Genomic DNA, 15,712 nt, shown 5'->3' with positions numbered 1-15,712 from the left:
TGTCCCAGCATCCTGAGAATTTCAATTTTCAAAGACTTTCTGGCCTACAGGCATCCCTGTGGGTTCTGGGGTCTTGGGTGACATCTGATAATTCCAGAGGTTGGGTGATATCTGATAATTCCAGAGATTAGATCAATGTTCCCAAAAAAGTTGGTGGGAGATGTACTGAGCAGTTACCTCAAATAAGAGTGCTTGAGGGAGGCAGAGCAATATGGCATCAGAGTAAGAGCACCATATCATTGTTCCTACTAAAAACCACCTGAATGGGGACAAATTTCAGTGTGAGTGAGCTGTTTTGTGAACCCACAAAGCAGGAAGTTACTGGACATTGATTCAGACAGTGTGACAAGAAGAGTGATAGCTCAAAGTAAAATTGTGGGTTTCTGCCTGCCCCTGCCCCAGATCAAGAAGCCATGGCTTTCTCTAAAAACATGCAGGTCACATAGTCAGAGAAGAAAAACTCTGAGAGGGGGAGGGTTCTGGTTTAGGGTGCAGGGAAACCTATAAGTGTGGATTCAACTGTCTGGAACCCTCTTTTTGAGCTTTGAGGAACATACCAGTTGGATTGAGGACAAAGTAGGAAGAGGGGAGAAGTGAATCTACTGAGGCAGCACAATTTACCTGTATTCCTCTGTGGGTTACATCTGGGAGAAGGTGGAGCAAGGCCATTAACTAATCCTTTGCAACACACCTAAGGGAGTGGGACAGTAGAAAGTGCTTGGTAGGATTCCAAGAACATATTTAGGGTTCCTGGCAAGGTGTGGGTGCTCTCTCTCAAAGAGACTGAGAGACATTATTTTTCATGGTGATTTTGTTAACCAGAGTCATAGTGTGTTATATCATTGGGTGGAGACCCATACAATGAATGGGAAATATACAGCCAGCCTGGGGAGGCCTGAAGTTCTCAGTCAGAGGGAAGAGTGTCTCGAGAGCATTGGTGGCTCCTGATGGGGGAGCACAGTCTAGTATGTCAAGCCCACAGCATTGTTGCAAGTATCTGTGACTCTGTTCCTTTAAGCAGTGAAACTTTGTTGTCACTGTAGGCCCTCAGGGGAGGGGAAGAGAGGAATAGAACAGAAGGAAGTGAGGGAAGTGTTCCATAACATCATGCAATGATGGATATAGGACATATTAAATTTCACCAAAAATTTATGGAAGAGTACAGTCTAAAATGTAAATCATAACATAAACCATAATGTAAGTAAAACTTTAGAAGACTATGCAGTATAAAATATAAACCAGAACGTAAACCAAAATGGAACCATGGTTAGTAGCTTTTTTCAATATCTGTACATCAGCTGTAGCAAATATAACATGAACATGTAAAAAGATCAGTGCTGGGGAAGGGGGAAAAGGGTTTGATGTTGAATATACGGGAGTCGCCTATATTGTATATGTAGCTTTGCTGTGATCTAAAACTTTTCTGAAGACAAAATTATAAATTTAAAAAGTAAAAAAAAAGGTATGTAGACACTAAGGAAGGAATGGGGAAGAATGCCTTGAAGCTGTTCATACAGGGCAGCACCTATTACAGTGAAGAAAGGCAAAATCTGAAAAACAAAGTTTTGTGATGTTTTTCATTTTCTAATACCTCAATTTGGGTTTTTTTAACTTTAGTTTTACAAAATGAGTATGTATTCTGTTTCTAGGCTTCATTTTTGAAGAAGTTTTAGATCACAGAGGGGTTCAACTATGGCAGGGGAGGAGCACTGGTGGGGGACACATGGTTGGGAGGGAGTGCTCCAGGGGACCTATATATAGGGTATATTAAAAAGTTCAAATATTTGTAGGGCATTATCATATTAGGTAGAGTTACAAACGACAACTGAGGAGTGCTCAGTTACTAGTCAGGGGAACTCTGTCCCATTACCCAATGGAACAGTGACAATCCACCAAAAGCAAGGGCTAAGACCAGTGAAGGATAGTACAATGATGAGCCCTTGATACTGATGACTATGCTAATGAGACTGTGTGCTTGAATTTTCAAATAGGCCTAGAGCTACAGGGTGTCTAAGAGATACCTCCTGAGAACCTCCATCTTGCTCAAATGTAGCCATTCTCTAAGCCAAACTCAGCATGTAAATGTATTACCTTCCCCCCAGCTTGGGACATAAGTCTCAGGGATGAGTCTCTCTGGCACTGAGGGATTACTACCAATCACCAGCTGGTGAAGCAACTATGAAAAGATTTTGAATAAAAGGGGGAAATGGCAAAGACAAGTGAGTTTATACGGCTAAGAGACTTCAAGATGGGTGAGAAGGTCATAAGAGGGGTCTGGCTTATGCACTCTTAGCAGAATACCACAGACAGCCAAAATAGATACAACCCCAGATACTGGTTGCTCCTTAAGGCTGTTGAAAAATATAAATTCTACTGTCATGGCAGATGACTCTGGAGTTCAGTGCCTTGCCAGTTGGACCTATCTGGGAATTTGTGCTCCTGAGTGTGATGGAGTTGGACTCAGGTGTGACCTTTCTACACATGCCTCTTCTGTCACTTTTACTGAATCTGTGGTTGGCACTGGGGTTGGTGTATTCTCAGGAGACTTGAGTCTCTGGAATGTCCATGTGCTAGTTGGCTCCTGAGCCTCATCAGAGTTGCAACACTTACTCTCTGGTTTATTGGACTTACCCTGGTCAGCTAACAGGGAGATGAAGATGGTCAATCACCACACCAGAGAACCAAGAGTACCTGCAATTGCCAGCAGGAGAATCATATCCATCATCCAGGTGGGATTTACGTCCCCTCTTAATTCAGAGGTGGAGTGGACACCACCATCCCAGGGTTCACAGGATGGAGGAATAAAATATGAATTAAAGCGGACTTACTGGTATTCTACTGTAGAATTATTGTGATTCTAGCAATGGAAGAAATTGTATCATTGATGTGGAGACAGTAGTTGCTGAGGGCATGGAGAGGGAAGAAGAGAAGTGATGTGGGGGCACTTTTGGTACTTGGAGTTGTCCTAAAAGATATTGTAGGTTCAGATGCTGGACATTAATATATCCTGCCATAACCCACTGAATTGACTGGTGGAGAGTGTAAACTACAATATAAATTATAATCCATGCAGTACAGCAGTGCTCCAAAAAGTATTCACCAAATGCAATGAATGTGTCACGATGATGAAAGAGGTTGTAGATCTGGGAGGAATGGGGAGGGTTTTGTGGGGGGTTGTATTGGAACCTCTTATATTTTTCAATGTTAAAGTTTTTGTGATCTATATATCTTTTTAAAAAGTCAGCAAAAATAAAATAAAAAAACAAGAGAATGCTAAAATAGAAGACATAACTGCACACTTGGATGAATTAGTAGATAAAGACCAAACTAACCCTAAAGGAAGAAGAAAGAAAGAACAAAGATCAGAGAAGAATTTAATGTATTAGAAAATAAGAAAGCACTAGAAAAAATAAACAAAACAAAGAACTAGTTCTTTGAGAAGATCAATAAAGTTGACAAACCCTTAGATAGACTAACAAAGAGAGGGGAAGAGAGAGAGAGAGAGACAGAGAGAGGGAGAGAGAGAGAGAGAGAGAGAGAGAGAGAGAAGTCAAATACCCAAAATAAGAAACAAGAAAGGGAATTTCTCCACTGGACCACAGAAATAAAGACTTATCATAAGAGGATACTTTGAAAAACTATATACCAACAAGAAGGACAATTTAGAGGAAATGGACAAATTCCTAGAAACACATAAGCAGCCTATGTTGATGAAAGAAGAAATTAATGATCTCAACAAACCAATCACAATTAATACAGAAACAGTTATTAAAAAGCTTCCAACCAAGAAGAGTCCCAGACCAGATAGATTCACAGGTGAATTCTACAAAACATTTTGGAAAGCCGTAACACTAATCTTGCATAAATTCCTCAAAAAATCAAAAAGAAGGAAAATTGCCTAACTCCTTCTATGATGCCAACATTACCTTAATCCCAAAGCAAACAAAGACAACAGGAGAAAGAGAAATTAGCGACCAATCTCTCTAATAAATCTAGACACTAAAATCTTCAACAAATTACTTGCTAATCATATTCAACAACACATCAAATGAATTGTACACCATGACAAAGTGAGTTTCATCACTGGTATGCAAAGATGTTTCAACATAGGAAGATCAATCAATGTAATGCACAATATAAACAGATCAAAAGAAAAAATCATATGATCATTTCTATAGATACAGAAAAAGTATTTGACAAAATACAGCACCCTTTCCTGATAGAAGCACTGCAAAAGATAAGAATAGAATGAAACTTTCTGGACATGATCAATATATATGAAAAAACCACAGTTAACATAATTTACAATGGTGAAATCCTAAAATCCTTCTCTCTAAATTCAGGAATGAGACAAGGATGCCACTATCACTGCTCCTATTTAACATTGTGTTAGAAGTACTTGCTTGAGCACTGAGGTCAGAACCAGATATAAAAGACATCCAAATTGGAAAAGAAGAAGTCAAAATTTCACTATTTGCAGATGACATGATTCTGTATATAGAAAGTCCTGATGAATCTTCAACAACGTTCTGAAATGAGTTCCATAAAGTTGCAGGTTATAAGATTAATGGACAAAAGTCAGTAACATGTGTACACCAATAATGAGCAATCTGAGGAGGAAATCAAGAAAAAATGCCATTTAAAATAGTAAAAAAAAAAAAAATCAAATACCTAGGAATAAATTTAACTAAAGATGTAAAAGACTTAGACATCAAAAAATACACAACACTCTTAAAGGAAATCAAAGAAGACTTAAATAAATGAAGAATATTTACTGTTCATAGATAGGAAGACTAAATATTATTAAGATGTCTGGCCTACTGAAACTGATCTATAGGTTTAATGCAATCCCAACAAATTCAACACATTTTTTACTGAACTGGAAAAACTATGACATTTATTTGGAAGGGAAGGGGACCCCAAATAACCAAAGAAATATTGAAAAAGAATAATGAAATTGGAATAATCACACTACCTGACTTTAAAATACAGTACAAAGCTATAGTCATCAAAATGGCATGGTATTGACAGAAGGATAGAGTCACTGAACAATGGAACATAATTGAGAGTTCTGATATAGACCCTTGCATATACAGTCATCTGATATTGGACAAGGCCACTAAGCCCATTCAACTGGTAGAGAACAGCCTCTTCTACAAATATAGCTTGGAGAAATGAATATCCACATGCCAAAGAATGAGAGAAGAATACCATCTCACACCTTATACAAAAATCAACTTAAGAAGGATCAAAGATCTAAATATAAGAGCCAAGATCATAAAGACCTTGGAAGACAATGTAGGGAAGCATTTACAGGACTTTGTAATAGGAAATGGCTTCATGAACTTCACATCCAAAGTACGAGCAGTGAAAATAAAAATAGATAAGTGGACCCTCCTCAAAATTAAAGCCTCTGCACCTCAAAGGAGTTTATCAAGAAAGAGAAAAGACAGCCTACTGAATGGGAGAAAATATTTGGTAACCATATATCTGATAGGAGCCTACTATCCAATATATATAAAGGAATCCTATATCTTAAAAATAAAAAGACAACCCATTCAAAAAATGGACAAAAGATCTGAACAGATGCTTTTCCAAAGAAGAAATACAAATGGCTAAAAAGCGCATGAAAAGATGGTTGACATCAACACTCATCCACTGATGGTTGGAATGTAAAAGGATCCATTCATCCTGGAAGACAGTTTGGCAGTTCCTAAAATATCTAGCTATAGAATTGCCATATGACCCAGCAATTCCACTGCTGGGTATATACCCAGAAGAACTGAAAGCAAGGAAAAGAACTGATATAAGCATATTAATGTTTGTAGTGGCATTATTCACTGTTGCCAAAAGTTGGAATCAACCCAAATGCCCATCATCAGATGAACTGATAATCAAAATGTGTAATCACACACAATGGAATGCTACTCAGCTGTAAGATGGAATACAGTACTAAGACATGGGATAACATGGATGAATCCTGAGGATTTTATGTTGAGTGAAGCAAGCCAGGCATTGAAGGAAAAATACTACATGACCTCTCTTATGAATTTAGCAAATCAAGCTGTCTCAGAGAGCTAGAGACTGGACAATGGGCTTACAGGAAATGGGGGGACCAGAAAGTTGTGAACTGATGCCTACATGGGTGAAATCTATGATAAAGTGGAGATAAGTAGTTGTGCCGTGAAAGGATAAGACAGAGGCATAGGGATACTATTGGGTGGGGCTTTGCAGGCTTGAGAGTTGCTAGGATTGGGAAGATAGGTCAGCTGATCCATGGAGTTTGGGGGAGGTTTCAGGGTGAGCAGGTCAGCATGGGAGATTGTCAGGTACATGGTTGAAATTATAATGTTGAGAAAACTCTTTAGAAAATACAATGAAGAAGGGCTACTTGTTTGAGGTGTTTGATGGGGACATCTGGCACAGGGTGCACCTGGGGAAGGCTTCTAGGGAGTGTGTGAGTGCTCATCTTGCCATATTATGTTATATCAGTGTGTGGAGACACACACACACATGAGAGGGAAAGTGTTGTAACCCCATCCTGGGGCAGACTGATGTTCTTAGACAGAGGAAAGGGTGTCTCTTGAGAGCATGGGTGGCTCCCAATGGGGGAGCACAGACTAGATTGTCAAGTCCTCATCATTGTACTAAGTATCTACGAATCTTGTCCTTGAAGCAGCAAAGCTTGTTTGTCACTATGGACACTGAGGGGAGGGAGAGAGAAGAATAGAATGGATGGAAGTAGGGGTAACTGGGGGGCAATAGAAGTGTTCCACAATTTTGTGCAATGATGGATAAAAGCCATATTAAATTTCACCAAAATTATTTAAAGATTTATTTTTTATTTAATTCTCTCCCCTCCCCCCCAGTTGTCTGCTCTCTGTGTCCACTTGCTGTGTGTTCTTCTGTGATCACTTCTATCCTTACCAGTGGCACCGGGCATCTGTGTTTCTTTTTGTTACATCATCTTGTGTCAGCTTTGTGTGTGTGTGGTTCCATTCCTGGGCAGGCTGCACTTTCTTTCACACTGGCTCTCCTTATGGTGTGCACTCCTTGCATGTGGGGCTCCCCTATGTGGGGGACACCCTGCATAGCATGGCACTCCTTGTGTGCATCAGCACTGTGCATGGGCCAGCTCCACATGGGTCAAGGAGGCCTGGGATTTGAACCTCAGACTTCCAATGTGGTAGGCAGATGCCCTATCCATTGAGCCAAATGTACTTTCCCCCAAATTTTTAAATGTGTATAGTTGTAAACGTAAACCATAATGCAAACCACATGTAAACAAAAATTTAGAAAAGTGTACAGTCTAAAATATAAACCATAATGTAAGACATAATGGAACCATGGTTGGTTGCTATGTTACTTTTCAAAAAATTTTTTGCATGTATTTTTATTGTATTTTAAGTTTTTATTAAATTGTCTTCTTTTAAAGATCCATAAATCACACACAAAAAAATTACTTCAAAAAATATGAGGTACCCATATACCCCACGTCCCACCCCCCACTCCTCCCACATCAACAACTTCTTTCATCATTGTGGCAGATTCATTGCATTTGGTGCATATATTTAGGAGCACTGCTACACCGCATGGATTATAATTTACAATGTAGTTTACACTCTCCCCCAGTACATTCAGTGGGTTATGGCAGGATATATAATGTTCAGAATCTGTCCCTGCAATATCATTTAGGACAACTTCAAGTCCCAAAAATGCCCCCACATCTTATCTCTACTTCCTTCTCCCTGCCCTCAGTAACTTCCTTGGTCACTTTCTCCAGATCAATGCTACAGCTTCTTCCATTACTAGTCACAATAGTTCTATAGCAGAATATCAGTAAGTCCACTCTACTCCATATTTTATACCTCCATCCTGTGCACTCTGGTTTGGTGATGTCCATTCCACCTCTTTACTGAGAGGGGCTTAGATCCTACATGGTTGATGTATGATTTTCTCCTGCTTGGAGTTGTAGGCACTCTCCGTTCCCCAGTGTGATTGTTGACCATCTTCATCTTCCTGTTAGTTGACATGTGTAAATCCAACAAACTGGAGAATAGGCGTTGCAACTCTGCTGAGGCTCAGGGACCAGCTGGCACATGGCCAGTTCAGAGATTCAAGTCACTCGAGTATACACCAACCCCTGCACCAACCACATGTTCAGTAAGAGTAACAGAAGAGGCATGTGCAGAAAGGTCACATCTGAGTTCAACTCCATCACACTCAGGAACACAAATTCCAAAATAGGGCCCATTGACAAGGCACTGAACTCCAAAGACAACTGACATAGCCATAGAACATGTGTATCTCCATAGCCCTCAGGAGCACCAGCACCTGTCATAGTATCTACTTTGGCTCTTTGGGATCCTGCTGAGGCGTGCATAAGCACGACCCCTCTGATGACCTCCTGAGTCTTTTTTGAAGTCTCTTAGCCAAATAAACTCATTTGTCTTTACCATTTCCCCCTTTTATTTAATGTCTTTTTTCTAGTTGCATCACCAGTTAGTGATTGGCTACCCTTATCTTTACTATGCAGAGAGAGAGAGCTCTTTTTCTGCCACTCACACTGTGATGTGCAAGAATGAGAGCCTTTCATCTGGCTATGTGTTGCATTGCTCCAAGATGTATTCACCAAATGCAATGAATGTGTCTTACTGAAATGAAAAGGGATGTTGATGAGGGAGGAGCAGGGGTTGGGGAGTGGGTTATATGGAAACCTCATGTTTTTTAATGTAATATTTTGTGTCATCTATTTGTCTTTTAAAAAAGACAAAATAAACAAAGAAATCCTTAAAAAAATATGAGTGCCTGAGATAGGTTTCAGGGGATATTTGGCTGCCATCTGAATGGAAGTGTCCAAGGAATGGGGCCCATCCAGAGTTTACTTCTCTGGTTTTTGGTGCCTCTGACATTTCAGGGTTTGAGACTGACTGCACAGTAACCCAGACAAAAGTTCCTGAATTAAATCTCAGGAAACATTTGGCTGCTCTCCGATTCTTGCCTCCCCAGAAATCACAGAGACTCTGCCACCAGGCATTTTCAGGTCTATTCTTGACTTGGGAGACAGGCTGAATAGATCTTGGTGTCAAAGAGATTTCAACCTGAAGCTGCTAAGCTGAATATTGCTTCTTCCTCGAATTTGCTCCTTCCTCAGAGAAGGGGCAAAAAGCTTCTTCCTATTTTTAATAGAGGACTTCAAAGCCATTCTAATTTTATGACTTTACTGTCTAGGGGTTTCACAGTTAGACCAACCATAAAAAGGTCATTAAGTGATTAGAGATCAATTGTTCTAGCTAACAGGCCTTGGGGCCCTGAGGCAATAACTTCCTTGCTAGCAAAGGCATTTTTCAAGTTTCACAGTTTTTAAGACTTTCCAAAGCATTCAAACACAAACTTGTAAAGAGATATTCAGTAGCAAGAAGTAGGAATGTAAAACATGGGTAAAGGTTAATTATGCAATGTATCCTGGCCTGGGACTCCCCTGGGGAAGGGAACACCCACAGCATCCATCTTGGCTCTGCCTGCCCCTTAGAAAAATGGACTTGCAATGGCATGGATCTGCAAAGCCCCTGCTCTTCATCACTGCCATGTCCCCCTTAGGGGAGAGGGTGGAAGAATGCAATGGTTGCTAGCCCTGAAGGCAGAACTAATGAAAGGGTGACACAGTGAGCTCCTGCCCTGCACCCCAACCCTCCCAACAGGGGTTAGATCTCATCAGCCTGGGTGTGTGGTGCAGATGCAGAGTTCCAGTGCCCCTGCCTCTTCCCTCCCAGGATTACATGCTGTGGGGACTTGTAGGTGAACCCATTTAAAATGGAGAACTAAAGGAAGACATTAAACAGACTTTAGGTCATAGTTTCAATCACCAATAAGCACATGGTTGGCTCACCAAATATGTTACCAGATTTTGTCTAGGTTCTTGACTATGCTGCAGAAATGAATTTCAAAAGTACATTGGGTGAGATAGGCCAATAATTTATTCAGGTAGGGAGGGATAAGAAATGAGAGAAAATAAAAGATCATGGGTTCCAGATAGAAAGAAAGGGACTGAAAAGTGATAAAGCAGGCTGATTTACAGACTACACTTTCTCATTATAGATGATAATTCCCCAGGCTTACTTGCATAGTAATCCAAATGGGCAGAGAAGGTGGTCAGAGTCAATGTCCAGAAGCAAGAGAGCTCAGAACTTGCACCTGCTTTATGCACCTTTAATTATTTCACTCCTTTTTTAATGGCAGGGGAGGAGTTCTAGTTCATTGCCCCTTTGATTGATTATCCCCCCATCAACACCCCTGAGGGCACAATGATTAAATCCTTGGGGAATATCTGGGGCGTCTCCTGGCTTCTGGAGTAAATCATGTACTGAATGACAGAATCTTGGGGAGGGTCTTCCATCAGTCATTTTGGGGTTATTGAAGTCCATGTTGACTTCTTGCCAGGTTTCAGATCCATCTATTGGTTATACACCTTACTAGCTAGCTTCAAAAGTAGTCAATATTTCTATGATTCTCTGTCATATATAGAGATATCTGCATCTAAGCATCAAAAACCTATACATGCTATCTTGCCATGGCCCACTGGGTGGTCTGGGGGAAAATGTAAACTGCAAAGTAAATCACTACCCATGTGGTGCAGCAGTGATCCAAAATGTATTCACCAAATGCAATGAATGTTCCACAATGATGAAAGAGGTTGTTGATGTTGGAAGAGTGGGGTGAAGGGGGTGGGGGATATACAGGGGCCTCATATTTTTTAATGTAACTTTTAATAAAAATAAAGAGAGGAAAAAAACACATTGTAAGAAAAAAAGAGAAACTGGAAAATCTCTGGAGCTTGCACCTGGGTAATCACTGTGCCTGCCACTTAGAAGCAGGCTTTGGAGGTGGGTGGGGAGAAGGTGTAGCTGCCAGAGATGAGACCAGGTGGCCAGAGTCCACAGGAGTGAACCTCGAGTTGTTGGAATTCTTTGGGCAGAGGTATCCAGAGGAAGCTGATAGAACTTTGGATTATATCAACATGGCCCTAACATGCACCTTTAATAGGTGGGCCATACTGCTTGTGGTTGGCTGTAACGATGGCCACTTGCCATCTGGGATTTCTTGAGAAGAGTCATTGCTAAAATAAGCGCATATATCCATCCAGTTTGTTCTTTATGCTGGAGTTGAGATGGTCATAAGCTTGTGAGTGCTTCTACTGATAACATAGTGTCACAGTGGGATGTATTTTCAGGTGACCGTAACCAGAGATTTCAATTCCCTTTACCCATCTTAAAAGTCCAGTATCATCCATGATATCAGAACAAAGTACCCCTGTGTCCCATGAAATCTCCTGCCATGTTCACCCTTTCAGATTTCAAGCTTGTTGTTCTGCCAGTAGATAATGACTCTGATTTGAATGTGGTTGCATCTTTTGATAGGCAAGGGGAGTATATCTATAAGGAAATGTGAAAGGCAAGATTTTGGTCCTAAAAAGAGATTTCTCAGGATCGTGTTGCTTCCTTCTTAGGAACAACTGGAACCAGCAATACCACAGCCATGAAGTCAATAGAGTTTGCCCAGAAAGGAAGTTGCTTTTTAATTAACACAGCAGATCAAATAATCAGAGTTTATGATGACAGAGAAATCTTAACCTGTGGAAGAGATGGAGAACCTGAACCAATGCAAAAATTGCAGGACTTGGTGAATCAGACCCAGTGGAAAAAAGGCTGTTTCTCTGGGGATGAGGAACACATAGTGGCAGGTTCAGCCATATGTACAGGGGGCCTTGCCCTCTACATATGGAAGAAGAACATTGACAACATGGTGAAGCTCCTCTGTGGGACTAGAGGAGAACCTCTCTTTGGTGTAGCTTGGCATCCTGATTGACCAATCATAGCATCCATTTCTTGTGGGGTAGTATCTACTTTGGCACAAAATCAAGTAGAAAATTGGAATGCTTTTGCACCAAACTTCAAAGAGTTGGATGAAAATGTGTAATATGAAGAAAGGGAATCAGAGTTTGATACTGAGGATGAAGATACGAGTAAGCATGAAGAAATGGGATGATGCTGCAGAGAATGAAGAAGTAGATGTCACCAGTGTGGATCTTATTGCTGCCTTTTGTGGCACTGATGAAAAGCTGGAAGAGTCAAAGTCTCTATTATATTTACCCATTGACCCTGAGATAGAAGACCCAGAAGAAAAGTCTCACGGACCCCTCTGGATGCACTCCAAACCTCATAGATGGATGAAAGGGCTAATTCAGAAAAGAAGAGGCAGCCCTCAGCTGATGGATCCCAGCTACCTAAGGAAAAAAAAAAAACAACCAATATAGAATTTCAAAGAGTACCAAATGATGAAGTCCATCCACCACTGGGAGTGAAGGGGGATGGAAAATCCAAGAAGAAGCAAGCTTTCCAGCCTAAAGGATCAAATGCAGAGAGAGCCATCCCAGAACTGTTATGAAGACCCTCGAAGCTCTTCATTCTTCCCCACTTTGCCATCATGTGGTCTCTGGATACACTGGTCAGTCATTTGAGATTGACTTTAATTTAAAACAAAGGCCTCAGGGGGTGGGGCAAGATGGTGGCTGAGTGAGCATACCTGATAATATCTCCTGCAAAGAAGGGCTGGGCAGTGTTGGAGGTTCTTTGGGACCAGGCTGTTTCGGGATTTTTGCAGGGCGGGAGATGTCTGGACATCGATTTGGTGGGAAGGTAACAGAGAAAATTCATCTATAAGATAATTGAGACTCTATTACACGGAGGTGGGAACTGCATGTGGGACACTCCCTCCTGGGGTGGGTGGAGCCACAGCACTGGCGCTGCAGCAGCGATTTCTGGAGGCTCTGCGGTACTGGGGAATTCATAAGCCCTGAGTAGGCTATCGGGGGATTAACAGGACAGGAGGCCTTTGCAGACCGATTTGGGGAGACAAATGGGAGTTTTATTGCAAAGAGGGGAATTTTTGATTGCAGACATAAATAATAGTGCCTCTGCCTAGAGCCCAACCCCCCCAAGCCCGGCTGCCGATCTGCAGCAGACTTAAATTGCTAGCAATAAAGAGACGCCATCAAGAGGCTGTTTCAGGGTCTGGCAGGGTGGGAGACATCTGGAAGCCAATTAGGGGAATATTTTGTGAAGCGTGGGAATTTCTGTTCTGGACTCTGTTATTGGTGTTTCTGGCTGGAGCCCAACCCCCAGGCCTGGCTACTGATCTGCATCATTAAATTGGCTGCAGTGTAGAGGTGCCCCCAGGTGGCCATTCTGGGGGCTTACAGGGTATGAGGTGTCCTGAAGTCAAATTGGTGATACAGCCACAGAACAGACCCAGTGAGTGAGTGAATTGTGGGGTTCAGACACACAGGATAGAGTTTGCGGATGTGACCTCACCCATAGGGCTGGCACCCAGCTGCAGGGATCCCTGAAGACTGTGTTGCACTGCGGTACTCCGAGGCTCCCTGTTAACCAGACTTGAGGTTGCCAGGTCTGAGTCCCCTAAACCCTGGTGGCCCACACCCCAGAGACTCACACCTCTTCAGTCTTCAATATCTCAGACTTTCCATCCCTGAATCCATCACGCCCTGAGGTCCATCTGAGGTCCTTGAATGTCCTAGCCCTCAACGTTCATGTTTTTTCTTTTTTGTTTTGTTTTGCTTTACTTTTATTTTATTTTATTTTTTAATATATTTTTTAATGTCCTGATTGCTAACACTGCATTATCTCCGAGTCTTTTCTCCCAGCGTATCCCCCAGACTCTTTTTTTTTTTTCTTTCAGTTATTTAGGGGTATTTTGTTGTTGTTATTCCTGTGGTGGTTGTTCTATATCTTTTTGTTTTTCTTTTCCCTACAGGTTTCCCGCCCTTTACCAACCCCCTTTTTCTTTCTTCCTTTCTTCTTCTCTTTTTTTTTTCTCTCTCTTGTCCCTCATTTTCTTCTTATTTTATTTTATCTTAATTATACAATAGGTGCTGCAGGGAACACCTCACATTTGCTGGCTTTCCTCATCCTCCACTGCCTCATTTCTGTGTGAATTGATTTTGGCTACCTACACTATCCCCTTTCCCCTACATCTTGATATCCTCCATCATCTACTGTCTCTCCTATATTCCACCTCCCTTTCTTTGATCCCCAAAGTGTCTAACTCTTAATTTCTAATACCTTTGTTTTGTTTTCTATCTTTTATCCACTCTTGAAACTATTACCTTTCTTTTCTCTTTCCCTCTCTCAAGAAAATGCTAGCTTTTTAATTCACACCATATTCCTCCCATATTCAGTTGACTACCTCATTATAGGTACTCTATCTACTGCTGTAACTCTACACAATTTACATGAATCTAATATCCATCCTTCCAGATCTCATATTGTTGCTCTGTTAACATTTATCACCAATACTACTTTACACGTTTTTCTTGCTTACACAATTGCCTTTCCCTGGCCCTAATACTTTCCTTTAAAGTGAACTCAACCAGCAATAAGAAATTAGAATAAGAAGAACAAAGTGACAAATGGAAGATATAACACTTATGAAAAAGCAACAGCTAATTAATCCCCAAGACTAGACAAAGAAGCTAAGGACCTGATTAAACCCGTCAAGATAAAATGATGACCAGAAAGCAACAAAAATCTACAAACCAAACCAGTAATCAGGAAACTATGGCTGAATCCAATGAACAAACTAAATACCAGGAAGGGGACCAGAACTTTGCACAAGTAATGAAAGATCTCAGAACATGTATCACAGACAAATTTAATGAAGTAAAGGAAGAGGTTAACAACATGAAGAAAACACTTGGAGGAGAAATTGCAGACATACGCCAAAAGATAACAGACATGATGGGAATGAACACCACAGTTCAAGAAACCAAAAATACACTTGCAGCAAATATCAGCAGACTAGAAGAGGCAGAGCAGAGAATTAGTGATGTGGAAGTCAATACATTGGAAATTAAACAGATAGTAGAATTGGTCGATAAAAAGATAGAAAAAATCCAGCTAGGACTTAGGGACCTGAATGACAATGCAAAACGCTCAAACATAGGTATTATAGGCATCCCAGAAGGAGAAGAGAAGGCAAAAGAGTCAGAAGGAGTGTTGCAGGAAATAATGGCTGAAAACTTCCCAAATCTACTGAAAGAGACAGATGTACATATCCAAGAAGCACAGTGCACCTCAATTGACATAAACGCCAACAGGCCCACTCCAAGACATATACTTGTCAAATTATCCAAAGTTCAAGACAAAGAGAAAATTCTAAAAGCAGCAAGAGAAAAGAAAAACATCACATACAAGGGAAGCTCCAAAAGATTAAGTGCTGATTTCTCATCTGAAACCATGGAGGCAAGAAGGCAGTGGTATAATATAGTCAAGGTATTAAAAGAAAAAAAATTCCAACCAAGAATACTCTATCCAGCTAAACTAGCATTCAAACATGATGGAGAGTTCAAAATATTTGCAGAAAAACAGAAACTGAAAGAGTATGCCAATCAGAAAACTCCCCTTCAAGAAATTCTAAAGGGAGTTCTGCAGGAAGAAAGGAAAAAACAGGACAAGCAGAGTTGGAGGAGAGTGTAAGAGAAATAAAAAAGACAAAAAGAGAAGGGAAAAAAACATCAAAATATGACAAACACAAGTACAATCAAAATATGGTTAACACAAATAATTCCTTGAAAGTAATAACACTGAATGTCAATGTATTAAACTCACCTATCAGAAGATTCAGGCTGGGACATTGG

The 15,712-nt window shown here is 40.8% G+C and overlaps 1 pseudogene; it reads left to right on the top strand.

The window, feature by feature from the left end:
• The first annotated feature begins 11,319 nt into the window (after positions 1–11,319).
• LOC101415127 (retinoblastoma-binding protein 5 pseudogene) lies at positions 11,320–12,444 on the top strand (annotated as a pseudogene).
• Positions 12,445–15,712: the final 3,268 nt, after the last annotated feature.

The sequence above is a fragment of the Dasypus novemcinctus genome (genome assembly GCF_030445035.2).
Source record: "Dasypus novemcinctus isolate mDasNov1 chromosome 12 unlocalized genomic scaffold, mDasNov1.1.hap2 SUPER_12_unloc_1, whole genome shotgun sequence".
In the NCBI taxonomy this organism is placed as follows: Eukaryota; Metazoa; Chordata; class Mammalia; order Cingulata; family Dasypodidae; genus Dasypus; species Dasypus novemcinctus.
The sequence above is the reverse complement of the archived record's forward strand: the minus strand, read 5'-3'. Positions and strand labels throughout refer to the sequence as shown.